This window comes from Zootoca vivipara, chromosome 15 (assembly GCF_965207765.1).
Source record: "Zootoca vivipara chromosome 15, rZooViv2.hap1.1, whole genome shotgun sequence".
In the NCBI taxonomy this organism is placed as follows: domain Eukaryota; kingdom Metazoa; phylum Chordata; class Lepidosauria; order Squamata; family Lacertidae; genus Zootoca; species Zootoca vivipara.
In genome coordinates, this window is record NC_142598.1 from 3828305 (window position 1) to 3842131 (window position 13827).

At 47.5% G+C, this 13827-nt stretch overlaps 1 protein-coding gene across 1 annotated transcript in view; it reads left to right on the forward strand.

The window, feature by feature from the left end:
• The first annotated feature begins 289 nt into the window (after positions 1-289).
• The window catches only part of BGN (biglycan), a 50391-nt gene continuing 36853 nt past the window's right edge, over positions 290-13827 (forward strand). Inside the window, exon 1 of the mRNA XM_035141001.3 lies at positions 290-777. The gene's annotated coding sequence lies outside the window, so the exon portion shown is untranslated. The remainder of the gene's footprint in view (positions 778-13827) is intronic.

Genomic DNA, 13827 nt, shown 5'->3' on the forward strand with positions numbered 1-13827 from the left:
TTCCCTTCTGCCCATTGTTTGTTCAGAGGCCTAAAACAGCATATGCCCAATTCCTTACCAACAAAATGGCTTCCTCCCTTTCACCTTTATCGCTGGACAGTCTCTTCCACTCAGGGGAAGACAAATATTTTGCATGGCCTTAAAGCAACACAAAAGCCCATCCTCTCTGGCGCCACAGAGTCAGAGTTTGGTGACCAAATCCTACCCTGCCCCCATTATTATTATTATTTTTTAGGGGGGGTGGGGTGTCAGTTCTGTTTCCTCACCACTCTCCTAGCCCACTCACTCCTGTGGCTACTCTGAAAATAAGAACTGACAAGAAAGCCTGCCATTTTGGACAAGAGGAGGGGGCGGCTGAAAACTTCCATCCTTGAGGCTGGGTGGTTTTCACTCTCTTTTAATTCCCCCCCCACCCTTTTGGCAGGTGGTTGATGGAAACCACATGACGGTTCAGCCCCTGAAGTCATTTTTTGGGGAGGGAGTGTTTGTGTGCGTAGAGAGAGCGCTGTACCTCATTGAAACCAGCTTGCCTACAAGGAAAGTCAACTCCTCTCCATTCCTCCAGTGCAGCGCAGTCTCCTCCAGCCCCGGGAGAAGGGCTTGACACACACACAGCTCCCGTCTGCAGCAAAGAAGAAAAAGCAAAACCCACAGAGTCAGGAAAGAGGGAAAAAGAAGAAGAAGAAGGGGATTTAAAGGCAGAAGGAAGCAGGCATTTGGCTAGAGAAGAAAGTCTGCCCCAGGTTGCGACACCCAGGACCAAATTCTGACCCAAAGGTACCGTTTCTTTTCATTCTGCATCAAGTTTTTTTCACATGGACTGTCCCTGTGGTGGTTGAGTTAATGAATGGACCACACAGGGATTGCAGTCAGGGGAATGAAAGCCATGAACTTGTGCTCTGGACTCCCTTGCTCTAACTAAACCTTAACTTCCAGGAACCCCTTGCTCCAACCATTAGAACTTAACTCATGAAATCCCATTCTCCCCTAGGAATGTTGCCTTCTGAGTCTACCCTTACCATATTTACTATTACGGTACTGTACTGTACTGTACTTCATTTACCCCTCTCTAAAGCCCTAAAACCTTATACTGTACTAGTTTCTTTCTAGTGATGGGGAACAGAATCCAGGAGTCCTGGGAGAACCACGGGAGAAGTCTACTTGGCACCCTCCCTCTGCCCTGAGCCTCTAACTAATATAGATATGAATTCCACTGTAGCGTGTTTGTGTGTATCTGTCTGCCTATCTATCTACAGTGGAATTCTTATCTGCTGCCTGTCGCTGCCACTTCCCTCAATTCTGCTCCCCTTCCCCACAAGCTGATGAGAATTGGGCTGTTAACAGCTTGCTCTTAAACTCTGTAGTTCTCAGGTTTCCGCTTGTTACTTTCATCTGCTTGGCAGCTGCCTAACCCTGGAACAAGACGGGATTTCTTGGTTTTTGCTCTCGCTCCCTCGAACAATCTTCAGGGTCCCCAGGCTGTTGCTGCTGGCTTTCTTCTCCTTGGTAGCAAAATTTATAGATGCTGGGGCCACATTCTGACCTCAGCCATAACAATCCATTGAAGCCTCCTGTTATTCTTGCACCATTACCAGGGTCTCCAAACTCCTTTGAAGGGGTGGTTCCTTCGGTCTTCTCTTTGCTCGATATGCGGAGGGGGTCCTGCCACCATGAGGCATGGGGGGGAACCTCACACAGTGGATTTCCCCATCATTAAGGCTGGTGGAATGAGATCCAAGATGCAGGGCCCAATCCACTGGAGAGTTCTCTTGCACAAAGCCCCACTGAAGGAAACACTGGTGGTGCAGGAACACAATAGTGGGTTGGGCAATGTTGCAGAGTCAGAAGGGTCCTTGGAGGTCATAAAGGAGGGCTGTATGTGTTTGTGTGTGTTTGGATCTTTTGCCAGCAACTGTGCCAGTCCTGTGAATATTCCTTAGGGTCCCTAGGTACATCTTTGTCAGGAGGACAAATGTAAATCTGCTAACTGGGTGATAATGGGCAATGCTCTTGGTCACAGCATTTGGCAGCATGGGAACTGTAGCAGGGGTGCTGGTGGACTGCGTACACCTAATTAATTTGTTGCATGTCGCGTGTGCCCAAGGAAACCTGAACCTGCTAGTGGGCAGAGAGGAAAATGTTTATTGAGTGCATGTCCCTAACAGATGGCTCGGTGCACTTCTACTCCTGCCCACCACAAATTAAAAAATATTGGGGTTAAAAAAAGGAGAAGCAAAGGTCAAGAGATTCTTAGGAAGCTCAATGCCACCAGCCCCCCATCCCTCTGCTCCATGGAATTGTGGCACACACACAGCCCTCCTCATTGACATCCTCAGCATCAACCTAGTATCACAGAAGATCATCATAAACCGACTCCTGCTGGCTCAGACTGGGTGGATCTAATCTAGCATCCTGTGGTCAGCCACATCCCACATGAAGTCCATATCTCATATTCAGAAGTATGTTGCCTCTGGATGTGGAGGTTTTACTCAGCTCTTGTGGCTCATTGCCACTAGTACCCTACATCATGCATTTGTTTAACCCCCCTTGTAAAGCTGGCTGAGCCATCATCACCACACCTCATGGAAGCAAATTCCTTATGTTAACCAGAGGTTGTGCAAAAAAGTACTTTTTGTTCTGCCCATTCTGAACCTACCGCCTATCAGTTTTTTTGCATTGTCTTTTGTCCCAGTACTGTGCCCCATTTCCCCATCCCATACTAGATGCTACCTCCTCTTTTAGAAGCTTTCATTCTCCTATTTCCCTTGTTGTTGACTACGGGGAATCCACCTCTCTCCCCTAGCTAGAGATAGAATCCTGCGGCATTTATAGCCCACCCCCAATTCCCACCCCTCTTCTCAGTTTGCTAACCTCAAAGACCCTCAAGTTCCTCGTTAGATTGGATCTGGTGCCCACTGAAATCTGTGCCTGTGGCCTAGCAAGCCAGCATTGCATTTATTTTATTTTATTTTTATCTGAGCAAAGCTGTTAGTTATGGATGGCATAAGGTACTCGGTTGGCTTGTTTGTCCAAAGTGAGAATGAAACATGAGCATAGCAGACTGGAAGAGCTTTTCATTCAAAGCCAGCATAAATGTTTGCAAACCAGGACAGCAAATCCTGCAACGTCTCCGGGAGCATCCAATCCCACCCTTGGAAGCAATTATATGGGGAGGCCCCAAGGGGGATAGGAAACCACAAAAACCAGCTGGTTTCAGCAAAGCCTCCTTGATCCTTTCAAAGAGTCCTGCAAAAGAGAAGATGCTAAATGCAAAAAAGAGGAGGAAGCTGGGTTATCAAAGGCTTATACTATCTCTATAGGGAGAGGCATCCAACTAAACGGTATTATGAGAGAGTTGGTGGCTATCATCGAGCGAAGGAAAATGGCACTGGAGGTCAGAATTTTGCATGGCATGGTGGAGGCAATGGAAAGGGTTAAGTAGTCAATGTAAATGAGAGGCAGGCATGGTTCCTAACTTCATATGTGAGAGGGGAGGTCCAGCAGGCTAGGGCAGGAAGGGCTGGGAGAAAAACCCACACATGCTCATCAACTCTACCTCCTTGTGCCAGCCCCTGCCTGTGGAGTGTGCAGAGATTTATTGGCACGCTGGCTGCTGAGCTGGCAGGTATGGCACACTGCCTGCCACAGAATCACCAGCTTGGCTCCACATAGCCACAGATTACCAAGACCCACAGGCTGCTCCCAGCCACGGAACATGGCATTCAGAAACAACCTCTCCACACCATCCCATCTCTGAGCTGAGCTCAAATGCTTCTTAACCCTCCCTTAGACATATGGCACGCTGCTGGCGAAAGCTTTGTCTGGGTTCTACCAATACCACGTGTGCAATCCCTTTCCATCTCTATCACACAGGTTCAGACAACCTGCTGATTGAGCGTCATCCTGATTTGTCTGCAGGGAGATTAGACAACATTGCTTTTTAAAGAGCGTCCATTTTGATTTGTTTGTGGGAAAGTCACATGACGTCGCATCAAAGCATATGTTACCCCACACTTCCCAGCATTTTCCTGTCACTTTTCATATTGCAAAATGTTTGATCTTTTGGGGAAGTAGGCTTATTGAATGAGACCTCCCAATCAACTGTAATTGTGCAACCCGAATTTGTTGGTATGTGACTGCCCCTAAAAGCAGAGACAGTGCCTTGATGGCTGCTTTCATTAGCATCACAACTCTCCACCTGCCCCCAAAGAGGCAGAATACCTGTAGGAACCCCACAGTCCACATGATGTTACTCTCAGACAACACCATTCTCATGCTTTCCACCTGAACATTGGGGTTTAGCTGATATGGGGATAATCCAATAAACTGGGGAAAAACAGGCTCCAAACCACATCACTTAGGGTTGGAGATTATTTGTTTCCAGGCTTTTGGGGTGAAAGGCTCAATTGTCACTTTCTGCTATTCCCCTTTCCACGCCCACGCCTTCCTCAATGCTTTCATTTCTTTTTTGGCTGTGCTTGTAACTATTTCAGTGGTGCTATTGAATGGAGGAATAATTTTATTTTGATCCATCAGATTTGCACAAAACCAGAAAATTGCACAAGCAAATTTGCAGCTGTGTGCTTTTGCCTGCTTCTTGGGTGGGTTTTTATATATACAGTGGTGCCTCGCTAGACGAATTTAATTCGTTCCACGGGTCTATTCTTATAACGAAAAATTTGTCTAGCGAATCCCATAGGAATGCATTGAATTTTTTTGATTTTTTTTTGCCCATAGGAACGCATTAATTGAATTTCAATGCATTCCTATGGGAAACCGTAATTCGCTAGACAAATTTTTCGTAAAGCGAATTCGTCTAGCGAGGCAACCTCCGCTAGAAAAATCCTTTCTTTAAGCGAAAATTTTGTCTTACGGGGCGTTTGTTAAGCGAGGCACCACTGTATATAAAAACCAACAACAACAGGGCACATCTGCAGCTCCCTATGTACATGCCCTCTTGGTACTTAATTGGCACAATAGAATCTAATTAGAAGACAGGGACAAACACAAAAGGGAAAGCCTACTGGCATGAAAGGGGAAAGGCTATACAAATTCAAATATACCAATTTTAATATGTGAGGGTGTGGACAACTTTGGTCTAATTTGAATGTGGGAAAAGTGGATTAACAGCTAAGTAATGCTTGAAGGTAGGGACACGGGTGGTGCTGTGGGTTAAACCACAGAGCCTAGGACTTGCCAATCAGAAGGTCGGCGGTTTGAATCCCCGCGAAGGGGTGAGCTCCCGTTGCTTGGTCCCTGCTCCTGTCAACCTAGCAGTTCGAAAGCACATCAAAGTGCAAGTAGATAAATAGGTACTGTACTGCTACAGTGGGAAGGTAAATGGTGTTTCCGTGCGCTGCTCTGGTTTGCCAGAAGCGGCTTTGTCATGCTGGCCACATGACCCGGAAGCTGTACATCGGCTCCTTTGGGCAATAACACGAGATGAGCGCCGCAACCCCAGAGTCGGTCACCTATCATTTCAAGAAATGCAGATTAGGTAGTTTCTTTTTAAAAGGCAAACAAAACTGAACCCCCCCCCCATACTGAGCAGTCATACTGATTTTTCACAATATTGGAGGTTATGCAATGTCACTATCAAACTACTTTCCATTGTACTTATAGGATCAGGAAGCAGATTTGTTGTCAAGAGTACAATTTAGTCATTGTTATTTATTGCAGTGTACTCACTTCCTTTGTAGTGGATTAGGAAGGTGAACTGCTATAGCTCAAAGTGTATATAAAAGTGTACACTTTGAGCTATAGCAGTTCACCAAAGTGTATATAATGGCATCTTCTCAAATGTGTGCAGAAATTGCCCAAAAGTTAAAATGTGAAATAGTAAAGTGGAAAATGGTCAGAGCGCCAGTAGAGCTCTAGCAGAAGTATCTCCTGTTCATTTTAAAACTGGAGATACCAGGAAATGAATCTAGCACCTTCTACATGCAAAACATGTGCCCTACAGTCACTCCCCATTGTGCTACATCACAGTGGCCAGGTTCATGTAGCACAGTACGGCTAACTATGGTTTACTGGAAATGTTCAGTAGCACAGTACGGCTAACTATGGTTTACTGGAAATGTTCAGTAGCACAGTACGGCTAACTATGGTTTACTGGAAATGTTCAGTAGCACAGTACGGCTAACTATGGTTTACTGGAAATGTTCAGTAGCACAGTACGGCTAACTATGGTTTACTGGAAATGTTCAGTAGCACAGTACGGCTAACTATGGTTTACTGGAAATGTTCAGTAGCACAGTACGGCTAACTATGGTTTACTGGAAATGTTCAGTAGCACAGTACGGCTAACTATGGTTTACTGGAAATGTTCAGTAGCACAGTACGGCTAACTATGGTTTACTGGAAATGTTCAGTAGCACAGTACGGCTAACTATGGTTTACTGGAAATGTTCAAACATGCTGGCTCCCATCAGGGAGCTTGCAGCGCAGCAGCTAAACCAAGGTTCCTTAAGCATTGTCTGCAGCCAAGAATAAGCCTTGGCTATAAATGGTGGTTAACAAGGAAAGAGCTTAACCGTGACCTGAAGCTCCGATGACATGCTAAGCAAGCCTTGGCTTACTTAGCTTGCTATGCTCCTCCAGCACATTCCGTTAAGGGCTCACCCACTCTTTGTTTGCCCTGTGCCTAGAAAGCACAGCTCTGGGTGGCTTCCCACTTGCCCTGTGCCTTCCAGGCATGTCCAATAGGTTTTCCATTTGCCATTGCCCCAAGAAAACCTACTCTTTACTGCAGAATCAGGCAAACTTCAATCTGACATTTGCTCTGATTCAGCAGTAAAGAGCAGGATAAGCTGAAGTGTGGACAAGCCCTAGGTCATAGTTTGGCTTAGTTTTGCTGTGTGTGAAAACGTGGCTATTGGCTCTTAAATCTGAAATTTATGTGATCATGAAACATTTATCTGCACTCTGATTAATTAGATTCCTCCCCTTATAAAAGAAATTTGATTCAGGAGATCTGAAATAGCAAACTTGACTTGGGCTTTCTTTGATAGCTTTTAGACATCACCTCCTACCTTTCCAACCAGGAGGGCTGGAAACCTACTTTTGAAAATATTGAAAGCTGGAATATTTGGGACTCTATTGTAGACAGAATCACTCAGAACTGCTCTTGGGATCTAGAGGGTTGCTTGATTGCAGGCTTATGTTGCACAATGTCCTCTCGTTGGCATTGCTGTTAAAAATATAATCCCGTCCCCAAATGGATACATGTTTGGACAGAAGCCAAATTACTCGCAGTTTAGAGACAAATGTAAGGACTGGAGTTTTGATGTCTCTCTTTGGTAAAGGGGAGTGCAGTTTGGTGAGCTGAAAGTAGTACAGATGACTGAAAGCCTGGTCTCCTGCGTTTGTTTCATAAACAGCAAAATCTGGCTGGATCCCAGCGCCTGGGAGAATGCTGTAACACAGAGGGAGCTGTGTGCAGTTACATCTCGGGTAACTGTAAAAGTGCCAGGATAGGAGCACGATCAGGGCTGGCTCAGTAATTTTTTGTGGCAAGAAATCTAAATCTTGCCACGAGAGTTATGCTGTGCCTCCATGGTCAGAGACGATACGGTTCTGCGTACCAGTTGCTTTAAACCGCAGGAGGGGAGTGTGCTTTTGCTGGGGTCCTGTTTGCAGGCTTCCCATGTGTCACCCGCTTGTCGGTTTACCATGAGGGCACAACCCATTGAGAAGTTCTGCAGAGCAAGTCTCACTGGAATGCAATGGAGCTGTGAAAGGGCACTGCCGTGGAAAATTAACGGGGTTAGATTGCAGGCTGTGAGTTAGGTCTCTCTCTTAGCCCAAGTTAAAAGTCAGAGAAACTTAATTCACATTTCTTCACAGCACATTCTTTTAACATTCATCCATATTACTTTTAAGGTCAGAAGTAAAGCAAGCAAAAATGTGGAGAATTTTATATTGACAGTCATCAAGGCTGAAAAGAAGTTTCAGATCTTACTTGGTTTCACTTCGATTTTATGGATGTCAAATGTATATTCTCAACATACTCAACAGTATGGTTTGTTAGCTAATTCACAGACCAGCTGAGTTATTGCAAGGAGTTTCTAGACGAATGCAGCTGCTTCAAACCCTTAACTGCTGAATGGTAGCACCCAGGAAATTTCAAGGCCAAAATAAACACTGAGCAGATTGGGGAAGAAAAACTGGGGAGCAGAAAAGCAACACTGCAAAAGGTAGATAAATTAAGAGTTGCAGAGTGCTGTGGATGGTAGAACTGGAAAGTTTTGTGGCTAACAGGGATAGGTGATATTGAAAAAAATAAGCAGATAGGGTTGCCAGACTCAATAGTGGACAGGACTTCTGTGCCTTTAATTGCCCTGCTCTCTTTTGAGTCTGGAAACCTTAAAGAGAAACCAGCAGACCCTTTGCTTGGAAATTAAACAAAGGGTCTGCTGGTTTCTCTTTAAGGTTTCCAGACTCAAAAGAGAGCAGGGCAATTAAAGGCACAGAAGTCCTGTCCACTATTGAGTCTGGCAACCCTATAAGCAGAGTGGCCCCTGAGCATGTGTAGAGTGCCTTTCCTTCACTTCTAGTTACTTGCAGCCAGTGGTTATATCCTACCCAGAACCTAATTCCTCTGATAACACTGCCCCACTCTCATTCCAGAGTGTATACAAATATGATATAAATATGATGAACAATGGGGGTGCTGTGGAAGCACATCAAAGCACAGTGTATCACATGCACTTTCTCCTCTTCAGGACTGAGTTCAGAGAAAACCAAGTGAGCATGCTTGCAGCATGAGCCAACTGGGGGCTGTCCTGATTGGTTAGAGCCTGTGATGTCATGAAACCACTTCCTCCTGCCCCATCTTGGAGCAGTGTGATGTAGTAGCTGCATTGCCAGATTAGGACTGGGGAACCCAGGGCTCTTCCAGACTATTTTTGGGTAGGATGCAATCACATACTGGCAAGTTCACGTGGCACTGTTATAGCTGATTGGGTGCTCTTGCACAATAAATCTGCTTCCTCCAAAAGATCAGTCTTTTTGAACATAGGAATCCCTACTGCTCCCTGGCAGTGGCGAACGGTGCCGCTTGGCTGCCTGGGGCGGCACCCCCTGGGGGCAGAGCATCGCTCTGCAGCGCGCATGCGTCCTGATGCACAGCACACACCAGGACCTAGTGTGCATGCGCAGTCCATCCAGGCTGGCACTGCTGCTCCCGCAGCAACCTTACAAACATAAGGCTGTCCCACCCGTGCTGCTTTTCGCACATGGCAGCCTTACAAGTTGCCGCGGGAGCAGCAGCGTTAGCCTGGATGGACTGCGCATGTCCGCACATGCACAGTTCGTCCGGGTTGGTGCTACTGCTCTGCTTGGCCGGCGTGCTCTGCTTCTTCCTGCTTGGGCAGAGGAGGCGAGGGGCGGGCCAGGGAGGGGCGTCAGCGGCTGACGTCCCTCTCCGGCCCGCCCCTCGCTTCTGCCCGAGCAGGAAGAAGCAGAGCGTGCTACTGAGCAGGTTGCCAGCGCGACATCGGGTCGTCTACACGATGGCGGTCACACCGTGGCAGCTGTCGGCGGTGGAGGGACCGGGGGCGCTGCCCCCCGCCAGAGTGCTGCCCAGGGCGCCCCGCCCCCACCGCTCCTCCCTTGTTATGTGCTTGCTCCCTGGATGACCTTGGACTAGTCACTGCCTCAGCCTAATCTTCACAAGTGGTTGTGAGGATAAAATGGGAGGGAGGGAGACCCATGTATGCTGCCTTGAGCTCCTTAGAGAAAAGATGCCAATGTATTCCATAAATAAAATAATAAATAAGTTGCAGGGCTGAAAGTTCTGGCACTGAAAACAGACTGGGGCAGGTGAGCCCTAATTTCTGTTATGCTTTGTTATGGCTAGTGCTTTTTATCTAGAAAAAAAGGTGCAGGAACGCTGCCCTGTCCCTCCAGTTTCTGGCCAGTGGAAGAAGGAGGGCTGCTCTATGAACAACACAAGCTAATGTGCATAGAAGCTTTCCCCCTTTCCCCCTGCATGTCTGCCCTGCAAGGTGCCCTGTACCTTCTGCTCACTTGCACAAGCCAGAGAGACAGGGCATCTGTGGCATTTCACCTCTAGTGGGTCCAGAAAGAGTTAAGTTGCCAGGGAGGTAAACGGCCAATGGGAGCTCTCCAGGCAGAAGCAGGGGATATATAAGGAGAAGCAGGCAGACAGGAGGAGTTAGATGGAGATAAATAGAGTTAGATGGAGATAAGAGGAGTTGAGCTGAGGTGGATTTGATGAGAGAGGTAGAAAGGATTTTGAAATAGAGGGTTAGAGAAGCTAGAGGTGAGCGATGGGGCAGAATCTATAAGAGTTAAGAAGAGAGTTTCAGTCAGGGAGATCAGGGGGAGAACTAAGACTAACAGTTAAGCTTAATGTAAACATAACTGAGAAACCAATAAGAATTTAGATGCTTGTAAGATCTGCACAATAAATAAACTTAATTGTTTTGTTCACTGATCAACTGACTGAGTTCAAATCAATTGTGTACCAGTACACAGATATACTGGTTGGTGGCAGCAAAAGGGAAGAAATAGGCGAGGGAGGTATAGAGTCAATAGACCGTCAAACGTCCGGGGACCCTTTACTGGTGTAACTTGCCACAGCATCTTACAGAGCAGAGGCAGGGGAAGCTTTAGCCCGGGAAGAGCCTCATTAAAGCCTCGGTGCACCTTTGGCTCACGAGAAGACCCTCTCCAGTGCCCATAGAGGATGTCCTCTTTGCGCTCCAGGGAGACGCTTCTTGCCAGAGGCGTCGCATAGAGAGAGGTGCTGGGACACAGTTCCGACGTGTTCCGGATGAAAAAAAGCCCTGGCCCTGGATCAAAGTTCTACATTTCTAGGATTATTAGGTTGCTGGAGGGCATAAGAGGCAGACTGGCTTCAGTCCCAACTGGAGTCGGTCTTTTTAGAAGTTTGTTTGGGTTTAAAGCTTATTTACCACATCCTGGTGGGTAACAAAAGCATACCTCCCAACAAGACGGAATAAAATATAATCACATCAAAATGCCTGGAAAGTCTCCCATCACCTGTCAGCATAAGCCCCTGATCCCCCCAAAACCAGCCTCAAAATGCAGGAAGTGCTTCTGACTCTTCCAAAAGGTGCTCAGGCCTGGACTCTAGCCAGGCCTCTGTGGGGATGTGAATTGCACAACCTCATAAGGCAGATCGAGGAGGCCATTTCAAGCAGCAGATGGCAGAGTAGCCGTGGCAACCCCCTGGCTGTTCCACCCCAGCCGTTCCCCTCTGTTGGAAGGCAGAGTTGAGCATGCCACATGGCCAGTCCTCTGCACTCTAAGCCAACCTGTTGCCTCAAATGCAATGGAAGACCAGTGTCACGGTCCAGTCGGCGGGCGGTTGAAGCCCTGGCTGAGGACGTCAGGACCAGAGGCAAGATGGTGGTGTAGAAGCAGGAACAGGTGCAGGGCTGAGGGTCCAGCAGCAGACAGTCGCAGGGTCAAGGAGCAAGGCAGAGGTGAAGGTCTGGGAGTCAAGGAGCAAGGCGTTAGCAAGGCAAAGGTCCAAGGGTCGAGGATCAAGGCGTTGGCAAGGCAGAGGTCAAAGGGCACCGTGAGAAAGACGCAACAGCCCAAGCCCCTCGAAAAAGCAGTGCTGGGCTCATAGGCCAGGGGGGCATGCCTCTCACCTGCCCTCCGGCTGGAGGGAGCCAAGGACACAACTGGTCATGAAGGGGCAACCCCCCCCCCCGAAAAAACTGTGCCCGAGGCGATGGCCCTCCACCCCACTGTGGAGGACACCATCCCATCACCACTGTAGAAGCAAGGCCCCACCCATACTTCCACTTGCCCCTGGGAAAACCCACTGTTTACTGCAGAATTGGAGCAAACGTCAATCAGAGTTTTTTCAGGGGGGGGGGGGAACCCTGCATCAAATGCGCTTTAATTGTATAGTGTGTACACAGCATAGAAACTGCCTTCTTGACCCCCTATTGGTCTCCTGGACTCAATCTGCCGGAGGCTGTCTTCGTATGGCTATCCTCACCTGGGATTTGGCCACTGTCACATGCTGGCAGCTTCTAGGCACCACAGGTGAGAGCTGAGGTGAGAGTGGGGACTAAAGGTGGACAAACTACAGTGGTGCCTCTACTTACGAATTTAATGCGTTCCGAACGCACATTTGTAAGTCGAAAAAAATTGTAAGTCGAATCCCGTAGGAATGCATTGGGAGTAAAAATTCGTAAGTCAAAGCAACCCTATCTAAAAATTCGTCAGTAGAAAAAAATCCTATCTAAACCACATCCAAGATGGCGGACGGAGCTCCATTCGTAAGTAGAAACATTCGTAAGTAGAGTTATTCGTAAGTAGAGGTACCACTGTACAGCAGAAGGAGCATGACCTGTTCTCCACCAGAGGTACTATCCCCTCCCCTAACACCCCATACACACTGCCCATGCTTGTGTCCCCGGGGAGGTCACTTTGGTGTTGCTAATGTAGCAGTTGCCTCTTGGGACGGATGAGTGCTAACAGTGGACAGCTTGAGTTTGTCTTTCCGAACCAAGACTAAAACTGACCAAGACTAAAAAAAAATGAGTAATTGTTTGCCAGCATCTTCAGCTCAGTGCTTGTAGCATTCTGAGAAAGCCACAGACATTTACTTCACAAATTACTGCCAGTGGTCTCGACTGCAGACACATCTACGTTACAGCAAAGACCTGAGGTGACAGATGGGAGTATTAGCTTGGAGAAAGGCATCCAACATTTTGGCTGCTCCCGTGCCTTTAACAGCAGCTTAACATGCAAAAAAAAGCACCATGTTATATGTATGCCAATAAAATCTTAATGGGCTTAAAAGTTAACACCTCGGAATGTGAAAGGGACTGGGGCAGGTCAATGCCCCTCCCCGCAACACATTTTGCAAACCTAGCAGAGAAAGGCCACATTGGCTCAGGGCAAGATCTGGGTACCTTCTAAGACAGGGGTCAGCAACCTTTTTCAGCCGTGGGCCGGTCCACTGTCCCTCAGACCATGTGGTGGGCCGGACTATATTTTGAAAAAAATAATGAACGAATTCCTATGCCCCACAAATAACCCAGAGATGCATTTTAAATAAAAGCACACATTTCACTCATGTAAAAAGACCAGGCAGGCCCCACAAATAACCCAGAGATGCATTTTAAATAAAAGGACACATTCAGCTCATGTAAAAACACGCTGATTCCTGGATCATCTGTGGGCCGGATTGAGAAGGTGATTGGGCCGCATCCGGCACACGGGCCTTAGGTTGCCTACCCCTGTTCTAAAAGGAAACATATTTGGTGCACAACAGTGAAGCCACAGGATATCATAGCTGTATGGTTCAAAGTGAGCCCCTTGTAGGTTAAATAGAAGAAGAACAATTCATTCAGTTGAGCTCTACTAAGGCCATTGCTCAACTCCCTTCACAACCTCTGATCCCTGGCAAAAAGTAAGTTTCTCTATAACTAAATTGCTTATCTGTAAAACAAGAATATTAATTAATTTCTACTTCTTGGGTCTGTTGTAACAACAGGCGAAGGGTGCTCTGCATTTTTCAAGTGTCAAGTAAATGCTTAACAATAATAACAAGCATATTCATAATTTTTGTGTTTGTTTACTGGTGGCAGGGCCGTCTTAACCATATCTGGCGCCCTGGTGCCAAGATCCTTCCGGCGCCCCCTGTGAGTGAGGCGGGCAGGAAGGGCACGTGAGGAGTTGAGAGGCGCGGAGGAGGCAGCCCCAGGCTTGCGCTCCCTGCGCGCCTCCGGAGAGCAGCCTGAAGCCGCTCAAAAACTGAGAGGCGCGGAGGAGGCAGCCCCAGGCTCCCGCTCCCCGCACGAAGCTCCGGAGGCG